Here is a 14,812-nt window from a genome sequence, read left to right on the forward strand (position 1 = left end):
AGCGCTGGTGTCCCTCAGGTTTTAGATCTCACCCTGGGTCAACATACCTGAATCAAATAATGAGTTCATTTGCCTCTGGAAAATTTCAAGACATATTGAGGAGGTAATTTAGCATTTAAATCAGCTGTGTTGGATCAAGGACACATCTAAAACCTGCAGGAAACCGGCCCTCGAGGCCTGGAGTTGCCCACCCCTGCATTACTTAATTTTTTGGGGTTATTTTTCTTGAAGTCGTACAGTTAAAGCCTTAGAAAGGCTACGGTTAGCAGTGAAATTACTTGATTAACTTATTTCCTAAACACGATTGGGTTAAAATGCAAGAGTTCCCACTTTTTCAAAGCTCAGGTCTTAATATCTGTTTTGCCATGAGACCGGGCTGAATGCAATCAAAAAGCTTCTGGTACCAGAGATCTTTCCTTTTTCTGTCCAGGCAGATACACTTTATGGAGAGTACACTTCCTGATCATCAGGGAGACCATTGCCCCTAATTCTGCTGGCGATAAACACACCCCTGCCACAGCAGCCTCACCTGTTTCCAACCCCATCAGCCCTGTTGTGTAAACATTGTCCTTGCTTTGGTTCGTTGTTCTGTTTGTTGTCCTGTCTCACTCAGTCTCACTCTGAAAGCAAGATCATTGTTTTCATAGCACCACGCAGACGTCACCTCAGGTAAGTTTTACAGTTCAGTAATAAAAAACTTACATAAAGGTGAAATGTTTGCATGGACGTCCCCCAAAACCAGAAACAAAGCACCTGTTTGCTCATAAATATTCACCTGTGAGCAACACCTTGTCTGGAAATAAGACAGAAGGTAGGACAAAGAAAGAAGTCTGATGATCACTAGAGTGAGATGGTGAGTAACTGTGTCACATGACCATGCCCTTCTGCAGCTCGGGGGAGATGGGGGGGCTGACAGATGTGACAGATGTGATAAATGGTTTGTAATGAAGCGTCACAATCGAGCTTGTTGATTAACAAAAACTGAAGGTTTGTATTGCAGAGACGGAGGAGGAGGAGCTGATGATGTGTGCAGGCTTTTCTGTCACGTAGTCACTAACTGGTGTCATACGGAGGGGGGGGGGGGGGGGGGGGGGGGGGGGCCTCTGTCTCCTTGTCAAGGACCTAATTACCTGCAGTGAGAGTGGAGGGGAGGAATACAACAGAGGCCTCTTATTTTTGTTTCCTGAATGCACTGTGAGTAACTGTTCCCTGTTCTGGTGATTTAATGAAACCAGTTGTGTGCAGCCTGAGGCCTGCAGTGTAAACCCTGATTTAGACTCAAATATTAGCAGTCTGCTCACAGCAGGTGTGCTTCAGTCCGCCCCGTTCAATTATACTTCGAATTATAAGTAAAAACACCTACTCCACTGTTGCAGCTTTGCATGATACACACTTTTAAAATCACAAATGCTACTCACTTGTTTTATCACCTATCTGAAACAAGCTGTTGTCTCTTTAAGGTCCCCCTTCCTTCTGATTGGCCAGCTTTTGGAAGTCAGTCAAGGGGCCGGATCATGTGAGCTGTACCAGAGCTAGTCCCATAGTCATCCCACTTCCTGTTAATCTCAGTGTACAGAAAGAGGTCAGCAGGGGGCGCTCTGAAAAAGTAATCAGTGGTAAGAGTCAGTAATTATTTTCAGCTCGACAGCAGCTGTTCGCATCTTCACACCTCACATCAAAATCGAGGACACAGTACAGCGGCTCAAGATGCTCATGTTTCACAGAAAGTTGTTTTACTGCAACAGAAACCAGCAAAGCCTCCACAAATTAAGCTGTCCCGGCCATTTTCACCAAAAACATGATGAAAGTTTCCTGAAAATAAAAAAAAAATATCTTTGCTTATTCAGAGGTACTCTGTGAATATGCTGTGTCTGAAGCAGCTAATTGAGCAGTTTGGGGGTTTGTTTTGTTGCCTCTAACCGACTGGACAAATACCTGGTGTGGGCTGAGGGTAAGGATCCAGCATGCACCTCCAGGACTGAAGAATGAAGCCAAATCATTTGGATTCATCTCCCGTAGAGGCAGCTGCGCAGGTGTGTGGTCAGGCAGGTGGGGAGGCAAAGCAAAGACATGAGTACCTGCAGCCTTCAGGCGTTTACTGACCCAGGGGTGCTGCAGTAATTCACAGTGGCATGCTGTCAGGCAGACGGGGGGGTTAACTAACAGGAGATGTATGACGCCACTAATGGGAAGCTTTTAGCACCACAATTACCCTCTAATTTTGATTTCACACTGGGCCTCTGCCTGCCAGTTATTATTCCAGAGATATGCATGATTCATTCATCGCACCAGTGCACTGAGTAGAAAGCACGACTGCATTTATCTGCAAACATCCCATGTTTGGACCAAACCAGCATCTGTCTGCATCAAAGCTTCTCCTGACTGTCCTCTGCTTCAGCATATGAACAAGGGCTGCAGTTCATTTTGACTCTGAGAGTTGAAGACAACTGAACTTCCTGTTCAGTGAACGCTACGTGACTTTGGAGCAGAGGCTGTCGGTGTTGGTGCTGAAGTTCAGAGTTCAGTTAGTATCCAAGAGTTATTTCAGCTTCAGGTCTCAAAGTGATGTGAAACTAAAGAGGGTCAAGTAAAAAAGGCCAAAGTCACACAGTAGTTAGCGAATGTTTGCAGACAAGTTGGCGTCTTCTGCAGCAATCAGCTTGTGACCAGTTGGAGGTTTTTGGTGCAGCAGTCTCTTTGTGATTGATTTTCACAAAGTGACACTGTCAGGAGTTGTGTCGTGGACGAGAGGAAGAAGGAACCCAAACGCAGGACTCGCAGGTGGGTGAAGACTGGTGAGGATTTATTATAATGAGTGGATGAACAGAAGGTAAACGGACACTGACTGGCTGACTGAACTGAGGAAACGCACGGGAAGGACATCACATGAACATCAACATCATCAATGACACGACAGAGAACTGGTGAAACCGAGGAACTTAAATACACAGGTTGAATGATGACAATGATTGGAAACAGGTGAGTACAGGGCTGAACATAATCTGACTAATGACGCGGGAGACAAGCTGACACGGGGGGGGGAAAAAAAAAAAAAAAAAAAAAAAAAAAAAAAAAGGAAGTGAGGACATTAATGTGGCGAACTAAACTGAACATGAACAAACTGAAATCACTGGGTCAACGACCCAGGAACCCTGACAGTACCCCCCCCTCCAAAGGCCGGCACCCGACGGCCAAAAGAAAAAAAACCAGAACAGGGCGGGCGGAGGGGGCCCAGGACGGAGGGACGGAGTCCACACAGAGACAGTCCAGGCGGGCGGCCATGTGGAAGGCAGCCGCGACCACTAAGCCGGTCCGGTGGGCGGCTGCGGCGGTCGAGGTGAGACTGTTCCGGTGGGCGGCCACGTGGTCCGCGGCCGAGACGAGACAGTTCAGGGGGCCGACCGTGCGGAAGGCAACGGCGGTTCTCCAGTGCCAGGCGTGCTGGCCACGGCCCGGCGGGCACAGGACCAGACGGGGCCGGACCAGGCGAAGCACAGGCCGGAGCTGCAGCAGGCGAAACAAAAGCCAAAAAGGCTGGGCCAGGCGAGGACGAAGGCTCCGAGGCTGGAGCCGGACCAGGCAGGGCCAGCGGGCGCGGACGCCCCTGGCTGGAGACAGGCAGGGCCAGCGGGCGCGGACGCCCCTGGCTGGAGACAGGCAGGGCCAGCGGGCGCGGACGCCCCTGGCTGAGGAGCAGGAGAGCTCACAGCTGGCTCTGGGTGCTGTGGCTGCAGGTCCGGGAACTGAACAGGATGGTGGACAGGCGACTGGGAAACAGGAGGCGACTGGACTACAGGGCACTGGGCGGCAGACTGGACTGGCTGGAGGACAGGCGGAGACTGAGCTACAGGTGGCTGGAGGACAGGCGGAGACTGAGCTACAGGTGGCTGGAGGACAGGCGGAGACTGAGCTACAGGTGGCTGGAGGACAGGCGGAGACTGGACAGCAGGTGAGTGAACTGACTGGAGTGAAAGCTGAACAGCAGGTGAGGGAACTGACTGGACTGAGGAGACTAATGGATAAACAGAGGTCGGTGAGGCTAAAGGCTGAGCTAAAGAGTGAGCTAGTGAAGGGGACAACAGTGCAGCCTGGGCTAATAAAGCTGGGGCCTGAGCAGGGGACACCTCAGCTAGCCTAACCAGTGATAGTGCGAGGGCATGAAAAGCTGGATCAGGAGGTGGATGAAGAGGTGAAGTAGCAGGTGGACCGGTTAGCTCTTCCAAGCCTCCAGGGGGGTCAAGCTGGGTTCTGGTTGCCCTCAGCCTGGGCGCTGGGACGGGCACGGAAGGTGGCTGGACACCAGTCACCCCCACCTGAGAAACAGAAGCAGGTGTGGAGGTAGACCGGGTCACAGCTGCCCTCCTCCTGGGGGCTGGCACTGGTGTGGGCGTAGGCTGGGCCCCCGTGCTGGTGGGAAATGGCTGAATAATGGGTGTGGAAATAGTGGCGGTGTGTGTGTTACTGGCAGGTTTATTGGAGGTTGTTCTGGTTTTTCTGCCATCACTATTTACAGTCTTTAGAGAAGAGCAGAAAAACTCTTCCCAGTCCACGTCCTCGTCTAGGAGGGAGACTCCCCATGAATCAGAAGTGGGTCTGTAGTGCGTTTCAAGTGAGTAATCAGATGGTGAGTGCAAAAAACAGTCACTGGAGCTCACCATCGGGAGTGGCTGAAAGTAGTCCGTTTTATGGCGGCGTGTGCGCCGCTTTCTCCGGGAAGAGGCAGCAGGCGGGGTACACAGCCGAGCCTCTGGCACGGGAGCCTCCATTGAGCCGAGGTGGTAGGCGGAGCCGCTGTGCCATGGCGAGGTTGAAGGTCCGGTAAGTGAAACGGCTGGCGGGCGGGCGAGGAGCAGAGCAGCGGGAGAGCGAGCGGCCGAAGCTTGGCCTGTGACGCCCACTCTCCGCGGCGAATGCTCCGCTGCAGGTGGAGGACCGCGGCGTCTCCGAGGCCCGCCCAGAGCCAGGCGAGTCCCCTCAAAGACGTGCTCCCTCTCTGAGAAGAGCCGCTGTTTCCCCCTGAGCTTCTCCGCCCAAATGGAGAGCGCTACCTCCTGCCGCTCGTAGAGGTCCGAGTCCGCTGGGTTCCAAGCGTGTCTTCGTGGCACGGGTCGTGTCATTCTGTCAGGAGTTGTGTCGTGGACGAGAGGAAGAAGGAACCCAAATGCAGGACTCGCAGGTGGGTGAAGACTGGTGAGGATTTATTATAAGGAGTGGATGAACAGAAGGTAAACGGACACTGAATGGCTGACTGAACTGAGGAAACGCACGGGAAGGACATCACATGAACATCAACATCATCAATGACACGACAGAGAACTGGTGAAACCGAGGAACTTAAATACACAGGTTGAATGATGACAATGATTGGAAACAGGTGAGTACAGGGCTGAACATAATCTGACTAATGACGCGGGAGACAAGCTGACACGGGGAAAAAACAGGAAGTGAGGACATTAATGTGGCGAACTAAACTGAACATGAACAAACTGAAATCACTGGGTCAACGACCCAGGAACCCTGACAGACACCCAGCAACATTGATCAGCGGGTCGAAGAATCCATATTTTTCCATAGTAACTGGTGGTTGACATTATTTGAGAGAGCCCCACACAAACTGAGGAACAAGAAGAGTCTTTTTAAGACCCGTCTGTTCTAACTTCACTTTTATATAGAGCTCATGAGTTAAATACAAACTGTCTAATCATTTATTCTTTTTGTTTCTAATAAGCTCTGGAAGTAGATGAAGGGCTACCGTGGTGTCACGCCTGGCCTGTGTTTCTGTTTTGGTTTTATTGACTGATGCGAACTTGAATCTGTTTCCTCTCAGCAGAACATGTGGCGGCATAAATCACAGTTCTTTGGCGTGTAGGGGCTGGGGTTGTGTCTTTGCATCGTTTCTGCTTCATTTCAGAATTTGTGGACAAAACCAGCTCGCGGGTGTAGCGTCGTCCTTCGAAGCGTGAGCTGCATGATGATGAGTGGAGGACAGGTGCAACATGCAGTCAGTCCTCTAAGTATAGACCCCCCTTCTCTCTGACCCTCCCTCCTCCACACCACCAACTGAGCATTCCTCCCGCTCCTCTCCGCGGGGACAACAATGCAGCAGCTCAGATGACGGATGCTGAAAAGCCTCCCGCTGTCACGCCACCAAACACTGATCACCGAATATTGCCAGCGATGGAGGCAGAGCAGCTGCTCCTCGGCAGAGCAGCTGCCCCTCAGCAGAGCGGTGACTCTCTGCACTTCAACGTCTTATCAGATGTTATGGTTAATGTTCAGTATTTGGTGTCTCGGTCCTGAGAGTCTGAAGTGGAATGACGGCTCTTATCAAATTTAGAGAAAGATTTCTAAAATTGTCATTTGCAGTTTGATTTCATTAGTATGACTCACACATAGCAGACACATTTGGGCCCAATTGGGCTCTGGTTCTGGTTTTCATGGTCCTGCACACCTGATATCTGGCCCATATCAGGTGGGCCTGCAGCTGAGTTGTCCAAAGAAAACTGCAGACATGGCCACATGTGGACCCAACAGTCCAAGATTAGAATAATGTGACACAATGGAAACACAGATGAGTACTCTAAACTGTGCAAGGTTTATTTGTACTTTTATATTTTAATTTATCTGTGCAGCTAACATTATAATAAAGTAAAAGTCATGAACGGCTTGTTAAATATGAGCTTTGGAGAGTTTAAAGTTAGGTTTTTGAGGTTTTTCTTCTCATTTGCTGTTCTACATATTCTGTCTGTGTTTGAAATCCCTGAAACGCCTTGTTGGCATGCAGAGTTTTCTGTTACTTATCTATGTCACCATGTTACATGTCTTACATAATGCCAGCCTGGCAGCTCATTTGGCACACTCTCAAACATGGAACAAACAGCCACTTTTGCTGAAACTCAAACACAAAAATATCTCAGCTGCCAGCAAAGTGCACCAAATGAAGCACTGATGGCTGCAGAGGAAACACGTGCACTCTCAGGATCTGAAGACATCGTGGATTACATTTATTTTTGGTCCTCTCAACTAGAGAATCTTTGGCATTAGCATGTTGTCCAGCTAATGTGGCTAACATTTCCATTAGCTTTGCTGATATCCCTAAAGACCAGAGGGACAAACAAAAAGTATTTCCTGATAGGACATATAAAACATGCAGTACTGTGCAAATGTCTTGAGCCATTCCTCTCTTCTTTAAATTTTAGAGGAAAATTAGAAACATGTGCAAACATGTATTTAAATACAGCATATAAGGCAAAACATTTTACTATTCCAACAAGCTTGAAAATGAACATTTGGCGCAAACACCTTCATTCTTTAGCTCAGTCTGACCTCTCTGAGCTAAAGGTTGAAGAGATGACACGCAGAGATGACGGCTCTCTGTCATCTCTGTAAGGATCTTCAGGAATAGTTCTCCAGGCTTCTTGAAGGACATTCAAAGCTCTTCTGTGGATGTTTCTGCCTTTTTTTGTGGTCTCCGTCAGGATGATCCCACACTGCTTCATTAATGCTGAGGTCAGGTTTCTGGGGCGGCCGATCCATAACTGATAGTGTCCCTCTATGTGTTTCTATCTAGGTATGTTTTTACTCCATTGGCAGTCTGTTTGGGATCATTGTCATGCTGAAAAAGGGAGCTGCTGCCAATCAGATGTTTCGAGATGTTACTGCATGGTGGATCAAACTCTGATGGTACTTTTCTGGTCTCATAATTCACCAGTTTTATCTCAGATCTCATACACGACTGCCTGAAATGCAGCTGTTGGACCTCCTCCTGACATCCACAGTGTAAATCCATCTTTCCATCAGAGATGCGCCTCTGATCGTCAGTTCAGTTCTTGTGTCATTTTCATACATCTGTCAGGTCTTTGCTGGATTTATTCCTGTTTCTTAAGAACATGGCTCTGAAATACTATTCATCTGCCATACCTGTTTTTTTAGGCATCACACTGTTCTTCTTCACTTGTCCAGTTTCCTGTACTTGGTCTATGAACAAGACGAACTCCATGTGTAAGTATTAATAATGAATATGTACACCTACAAATTTATCAGATTTGAAAAAAAAAACCTCATGAAAGTGTTGTTGTAGGAACACTGCTAAACGTTGGAGTGACATTAAAGCGGTCAGATGTGTTGAGTGATGGAGGCGCTCAGCGTGAGCAGACATGTTGCTCCTGCAGTGTATTTGTGGGACAGACCTGACCGTCTTCTGCTGCTCTCAGACATGATTTTATCTAAAGAGCTCTGTGTGTCACATCGTCTTCTTTTTATCTGAGAGGCTTGTCACATCTCTTTAGGAGGCCTGCTGACTTAAACAGACAGACCAGAAACTCTACTGCATATAAAACAGTGGTCTGGATTTATCTCGCATCACCGGCTTCTAACAAAACGCCAGCGACAGGAAACCTGAGTGAGGTAAAATATTCACCCCTTTAAGCCTAAAACCTCAACAAACCGACTTCCTTGCGGAAATGATTCTTTGTTGTGTTTGTTTTTGTTCCTCCATCAATCAAATGACCTCTCCTTATTTAAGGAGCTGGCAGTTATTAGATTCTTTATTTGTTATGGTACTTAGTACAAACTCGGTCATAGAAATACAACAAAATATGATAAAAATTGTATTTTTTAGGCTTTTTCAGCTTTGTGTGACAGGAAGTCTAAATGTGTATTAGGTACTTTTTTCTTCTCCAATGTGTGAACAGATTCTGATGTAACAGCCTGTGTACTGTTTCCTATGTGAATCTTACACTAAAATCCAAAGGATGAGTTGTTTATGCCCCATGTGCTTCAGTGCTGAACTGCACAGCATGTATCTGACATTTGGAGTTTCAACACATCCACTGATGCTCTGGTACATACAGAACATGCAGAGCAGAGCAGGACAGTTTTTGTGCCTCGTGTTTTCAGACGATGTTAGCTCACACACTTTTCTGAAGTTACTAAAAGCGCTTTTAAGGCATGAGAACTCAGATTTGAATCCACAATGAACTTACACTTTAAATCAAGCCTAATGGAACCGATGAAGGTGCGAGTCACCTCATCACAGAGATCGTTACTGAGTGAAAGACGGTACAGACATCAATTTACACTTAATAATAATAATAATGGATTGGATTTATATAGCGCTTTTCAAGGCACCCAAAGCGCTTTACAATGCCACTATTCATTCACTCTCACATTCACACACTGGTGGAGGCAAACTACAGTTGTAGCCACAGCTGCCCTGGGGCAGACTGACAGAAGCGAGGCTGCCATATCGCGCCATCGGCCCCTCTGGCCAACACCAGATCTCAGTGGCACTAAGTGGCAGCTGCAGGTCGAGGTCGGCCTCTTGTATCACAGCTGGTGACTTTGAATGTGATCCAGCTCTCAGACAATTACTCAGTCTAATTGGCTGCTGTGGTTTCTTCACAGCTCTCAGATCTGCTAAGATAAACACCTGGTTAAACTTTGTGATTGTTACAGCGAATGGGATGAGTTGTGTGGAGAAAATAAACGAGGATCCAAGCGCAGGCACTCGTGGAGGTACGAAGGAGATTTATTGTAAAAATAAAACACAAGGTGGAAATGGCAAACAGAACTAAAGATAATCTGAACTGGGAACAACAAAACTACTAAACATGAAGGTGGGTGAGCAGAGGCACATGGAGGTAAATCGCAGGGAGAACACAAGGATGAAACAGGAGATTTACAGACCAACCAGCAACTAGCAAACGAGTAGATGTTGTCATGGTCCGGGTGAATACGGGGTGTTTCCACTCTGCTGGGCTCCACCTTCAGACGGAGACTCCAATCAGCTTCCACACCTGGTTCCAATCAAGTCACCTGCATATAAGACCAGCGTTCACGACAGACCCCTGCCAGATCTTCTGCTAACACATGTTAGTGCTAGGCCGCCAAGCCCTTGCGAGAACTCTGGATTACTGTTTTTTCTCCTCCTACGTTTTCTTTCCTTTTTCGCCATAGGACCCATCTGCCTGCCTCCCTGCTCAGCTCCCCACTCCAAGCCTGTTCTGGATCTGCTTTGGACACTCCTCACCCGGAACCCCCTGGACACTCCCTCCTCGATTGACACTTCAAATCTGCAACGCGTAAGCCCAAACCACCATAGCCTAATCCTCCAGCTGTGATTCATTGAGACTACCACTGACTACTTTCCTCCTCTCATCATAGTGACTTCACACCTCCCTCCAAGCCGCTGCCCCCTTTCTCCATTCCCCGGATCCCTCTGTGGAATCCAGCCCTCAGAGTTTCTCGTTCACAGTTTTGCCTCACAGTTTTCCGCTCATAGCTTTCACAGTTCATAGCATGCATAGGTTATAGCATTCTTAGTTTTCTGTTTTGTAACTTCGCTCAGCTCTGTAAATAAACTTTGTGCTCACGCCCGTTTTGCCTCCCTCTGTGTCTGCATTTGAGTCCACAACCACTGCCTGGCCCTCTCGGCCGTAACAGATGTGACTTAAATACACACAGGCTGTATCCCACTTCAGGGTCTGCAGCCTTAAAGTACGCAGCCTTAACGGTCCACAAGGGCCGCGTACTCAAAGACCGCTAAGGCCGGAAGTGCGAGGTTTCTGAAATGGGACGGTCTAGCCTCCGTCGCGCTGCCCAGGTTGCCTAGCAACCATGATACTAACAGCTGGAAACGTTTCATACAGCATTGTTTGACAGAAATGAAGGAGAACATATTTTGTTCATTTGTTTGTTTGTTTCTACGTGAGCTTTGATCATTCTCTGTAAGATTAAGGTCAGCTAATGAACGGCGTATATTTTAAATATAGCTGTCGAAATTAACGCGTTAATTGCGATAATTAAATTTTGGAATTAATTACGTTAGAATATTTAACTATTTAGCGCAACACGCAGATAAGTCGCTCCCATAATTCCACTTGATTTGTTTACCGCGCCACTGAAAATGGAGAAGCAGGAACAGGATGGCCTTCTGGATGGGGAATTTAAATACAAGAAGAACATAGATGGGACAATAAACAAACGCGTTGTAATTTGCACTCACTGTAGTAAAGAGTTTCAATTTCACCGTTCAAATTCGACCTTAAAATACCACCTTAATGCCAAACACGCGTTTGTCGGGGCAGCAGCTTCACCCGGCCTGCGTCAGACCACTCTTAGTGAACGCAGGCCACTCGGTAAGTCTTTTTTGGACAAACTGACCGACAATATAGCCAAATGGATAGCAAAGGACTGTAGACCGCTAAGCATTGTGGAGGACAAGGGCTTTGCGGATGTTTTAAAGGTTGCATCTCAGGACGCGTCCTACAAGCCCCCAGCGAGAAGCACAATAACAATTCGAATCCACGAACTGTATGAAACGGAGAAAAGGAAAAAAGAAGAGGCTTTAGTTCACACAGAATGCGTGGCTCTGACAGGAGACCACTGGACATCATTGAGTAATGACAATTACCTGGGAGTTACTGCGCATTTAATCACTGAAGCCTGGGGTCTGACATCCTTTGCGCTGACTATAATGAAAACGGAAGAGCGGCACTTTGCGGAGGCTTGTGCAGAGCAGTTCCAGACTGTTGCTCGCAGGTGGAGAATTGAGGAGAAGGTGACAACAGTAGGCACGGACAGTGCCCGCAATATGATCGCCGCGGCTCGCATCATGCCATTCAATCACATGCCGTGTACCGCGCACATTCTACAGAGATGCATAATAGTGAGTCTCGCAGACAGTGGCTTTGTCACTGCGCTGGCCAAATGCCGCAAAATTGTTGGCCATTTTAAGCACAGCCCAGCAAACACAGCAGAGCTGAACGCAGAGCAGGTGTCACTGGGGCGCAAGCAGGAGCTGTTGGCCCAGGACGTGCCTACGCGCTGGAACTCCACGCTGGAGATGGTGAAGCGCTTGATCCGCAACCAAACTGCAGTAACCGCAACTCTGGATAAACAAAAGCATAAACTTGTCCTCCTGACGCCTCCAGAGTGGGACAAACTCCAGAGACTGGAGACACTTCTAGAGCCCTGCAGGTGAGCCTGTCATTGTGACCATAATTGTAGGTTTAGATTAAATGTATCAAACATACATCTTAAATCAGTTTTGTTATTATGAAAATGTCTTATTTAAAAAATAAATGAAATCAAATATTTTATTAATATTACCTAGTATTAAAAAGCTTTTTTAAACTTGCTGTCTTATCTGTGTGTGTGTGTGTGTGTGTGTGTGTGTGTGTGTGTGTGTGTGTGTGTGTGTGTGTGTGTGTGTGTGTGTGTATTCCACTGCAGATATGTGACTGAACTGCTGGGAGGAGAGGCCTACGTCTCCTGCTCTGTAGTTCTACCAGCCTTCTGCCACCTGCGCCGTGTCATGGAAGTAACTGATGAGGACCCTGCATATGTGGTGAGGTTTAAAGAGAAGTTTAAGGAAGACCTTGCTTCCCGCCAGGAACATACCAACTATGCATGGCTCCAGATCGCAACTGCACTGGACCCACGTTTTAAAGACCTACGCAGTGTGCCCAAGACTGACAGAGAAGCAGTGTGGACCACACTGGCAGGCATGCTGCATGAAGACTCTCCTAGAAGATCACACACTGCAGAAGAAGGTCCAGCCAAGAAGAGGCTGAGCCTGCTGCAGATGGACTCTGACTCTGAGTCAGAGGAGGAGGTACAGCAGGACAGAGCCATACAGCGCTACAGAGCTCGCAGATACCTGGCCACTCCTGCCTCCACAGTGCCCTGTGAGAGGCTGTTCTCTGTAGCAGGGCACATTGTGAACAAGAAGAGGTCTGCTCTGCACTCAGAGAACGTGGACAAATTGGTTTGTCTCAGCAACTGGCTGAAGGATGAGTAGACCAGAGGACCGTGTGTTTAGAGCTTGTTCTATGGTTGAATGTGATTTAAACAATACTTTTCACTGTTGTTCATATTTTTTTTGCACTAATCTACCTTACCCAAAAGGATGATTGGAGATTTTTTCTATTTTGCCTGTTGAATTAGGCCTATGTTCTGTGAACTTGAAGATGTATATGGATAAAACAATGTGCTAGATTTAAACGGGTGGAAAACATTCAGTAAAAATCCCTCACAATTATTTGAAGCTCTGTTCTGCTTGTACTGCTTGTACTCACAATTAATAATAAATAAAACAAACAAGTGTGTTAAAAACCACTATCTGTCCCGATTTTTACACATATATACACATATATTTCGAGTTGCGATTAATCAATTTTTAGGCTGTGATTAATTCGCTTCCAGCACAACACCCAGCCTACGTCAGACCACGCTGAGTGAACGCAGGCCACTCAGCGTGGTCTTAGCATTAAATAACACTAACAAGTGTGTAAAAATCCGCTATCTGTCCGCATGTTTGCACACATTTTGGTCATATTTCGAGTTGCGATTAATCATGATTAATTAATTTTTAGGCTGTGATTAATCTGATTAAAAATTTTAATCATTTGACAGCCCTAATTTTAAAGTAAAGGCTTTAAAACCAAGTTAGTACAAACATCACTAACGATATTACATGCTGCAAAATAATGTTTAATATTGAGTATCTACTGTTATATTCCCATATATCATCGTGATGTTGTTTATTGTATTTCTCTCGTTTTCTTCTGCTTGTTTTCTTTTTTCTTTCTCAACAGGTGATCCAGGTGATTGATATATGTATTTTTTTGTCTGCTTATTTACCGGTAGTTGGTTTTTGTTTTTTTGCCCTTTATCCCTGTCCCTCTTCTCCGCTGTTTTTCCCCCTCTTCTTTTCTCCCTTTTCTTTTCCTCATTCAAGTCTGTCCCGTATCTAGCAAGTGAAAATAAAAAATAAATAAAATAAACAATAAAAGGTGAATCAAATAGACCATTAAGGGAAGGCTGGGATGGTCAATTTGGTAAAGTAAATCCGTTGGGCATCTTTCTTCACCTTTAGACAATAATTCTGATGGCAGAAGAACCAAACGGGACAGGCAAAAACAAAACAAAAAAAACAAAAAAAAAACAAACGTCACTAATGTCACATAACTGTCACATAAATTTGCTTATTGACAGTTCATATTATTATCCAACAACTGTTCATTTAATTTTAGGCTCTAGCTCCTTCATGTATAAATGAAGTGGGAACAAGGTAAGGGCCATAATTTTTACAGATTGTAATATTATTGATTTTGGGGTGATTATGAAGACTATATAATCCCTAAAGGGAAAGTGCTGGTGTCTGTATTTCCCCTCTTGTTTAATTTAGGCATTGACTGAAAGTATGATCAAAATTTCCCCTAATTTTATTTAAAATAAGAAAGATATGGCTGAGAGAGCAAAGCACATTCCTAACAGAAAATGTCAAGGACAAAAACATCAGTGATGAAAACCAAAAGCCTCTGAAAGCTACCAAATAACAGCCCTCTGTTTGCCTTTAATATGCCAGCGTTTGGTGTTATTGATCCAGGCTGCAGTATCTGTTAAGAAAAGGCAGCTCGTGACGTGATTTAAGGTGGTTTAGACTGAGAATGAGACCCTGAGCCAATCCCCCCGCCTGCCTGCACACAGCACATACATGTGCATGAATACGCTCACACCGAGCATGTGCATGAACATGCTCACACCGAGCATGAGCGTGATTGCGGTAACGCAGTGGAGCGTTGAGGAGGGGTCGTCCTTGTCTCTCTGCAGCCGGTTTATTTTCTGACGTCCAGCCTCTGACTTCATGATCTCAGTGAGGGTGAGAGAGACTGCACACAAAGGCTCCTCTGCAGTCAATTAGGCACAAGATCATGCACAAAATGGTGCAAATGTGAATAAATGACCTGATTCTAGATGACATTCGGGTGAAGCACAGCCTGCAAACGTTGCTGCTTCCTGAATGCTG

General features: G+C 46.5%; 1 long non-coding RNA gene across 5 annotated transcripts; it reads left to right on the plus strand.

Moving 5' to 3' along the window:
* The first annotated feature begins 4,673 nt into the window (after positions 1-4,673).
* Positions 4,674-10,644, plus strand: LOC146555329 (uncharacterized). 5 transcript variants are annotated; one of them, XR_014889175.1, is made up of 5 exons: positions 4,674-5,374; positions 7,571-7,683; positions 7,933-8,001; positions 8,289-10,082; positions 10,165-10,644. It is a non-coding gene; the product is annotated as an uncharacterized LOC146555329 (long non-coding RNA). The 5 variants fall into 5 exon arrangements; XR_014889174.1 differs by having other exon boundaries at positions 8,289-8,406; positions 9,406-10,644; XR_014889176.1 differs by having other exon boundaries at positions 8,289-8,406; positions 9,457-10,644.
* Positions 10,645-14,812: the final 4,168 nt, after the last annotated feature.

This window comes from Mchenga conophoros, linkage group LG17 (assembly GCF_057382185.1).
Source record: "Mchenga conophoros isolate Kocher_MC1m ecotype Shallow Benthic linkage group LG17, M_conophoros_male_GT1.1, whole genome shotgun sequence".
Taxonomy (NCBI): domain Eukaryota; kingdom Metazoa; phylum Chordata; class Actinopteri; order Cichliformes; family Cichlidae; genus Mchenga; species Mchenga conophoros.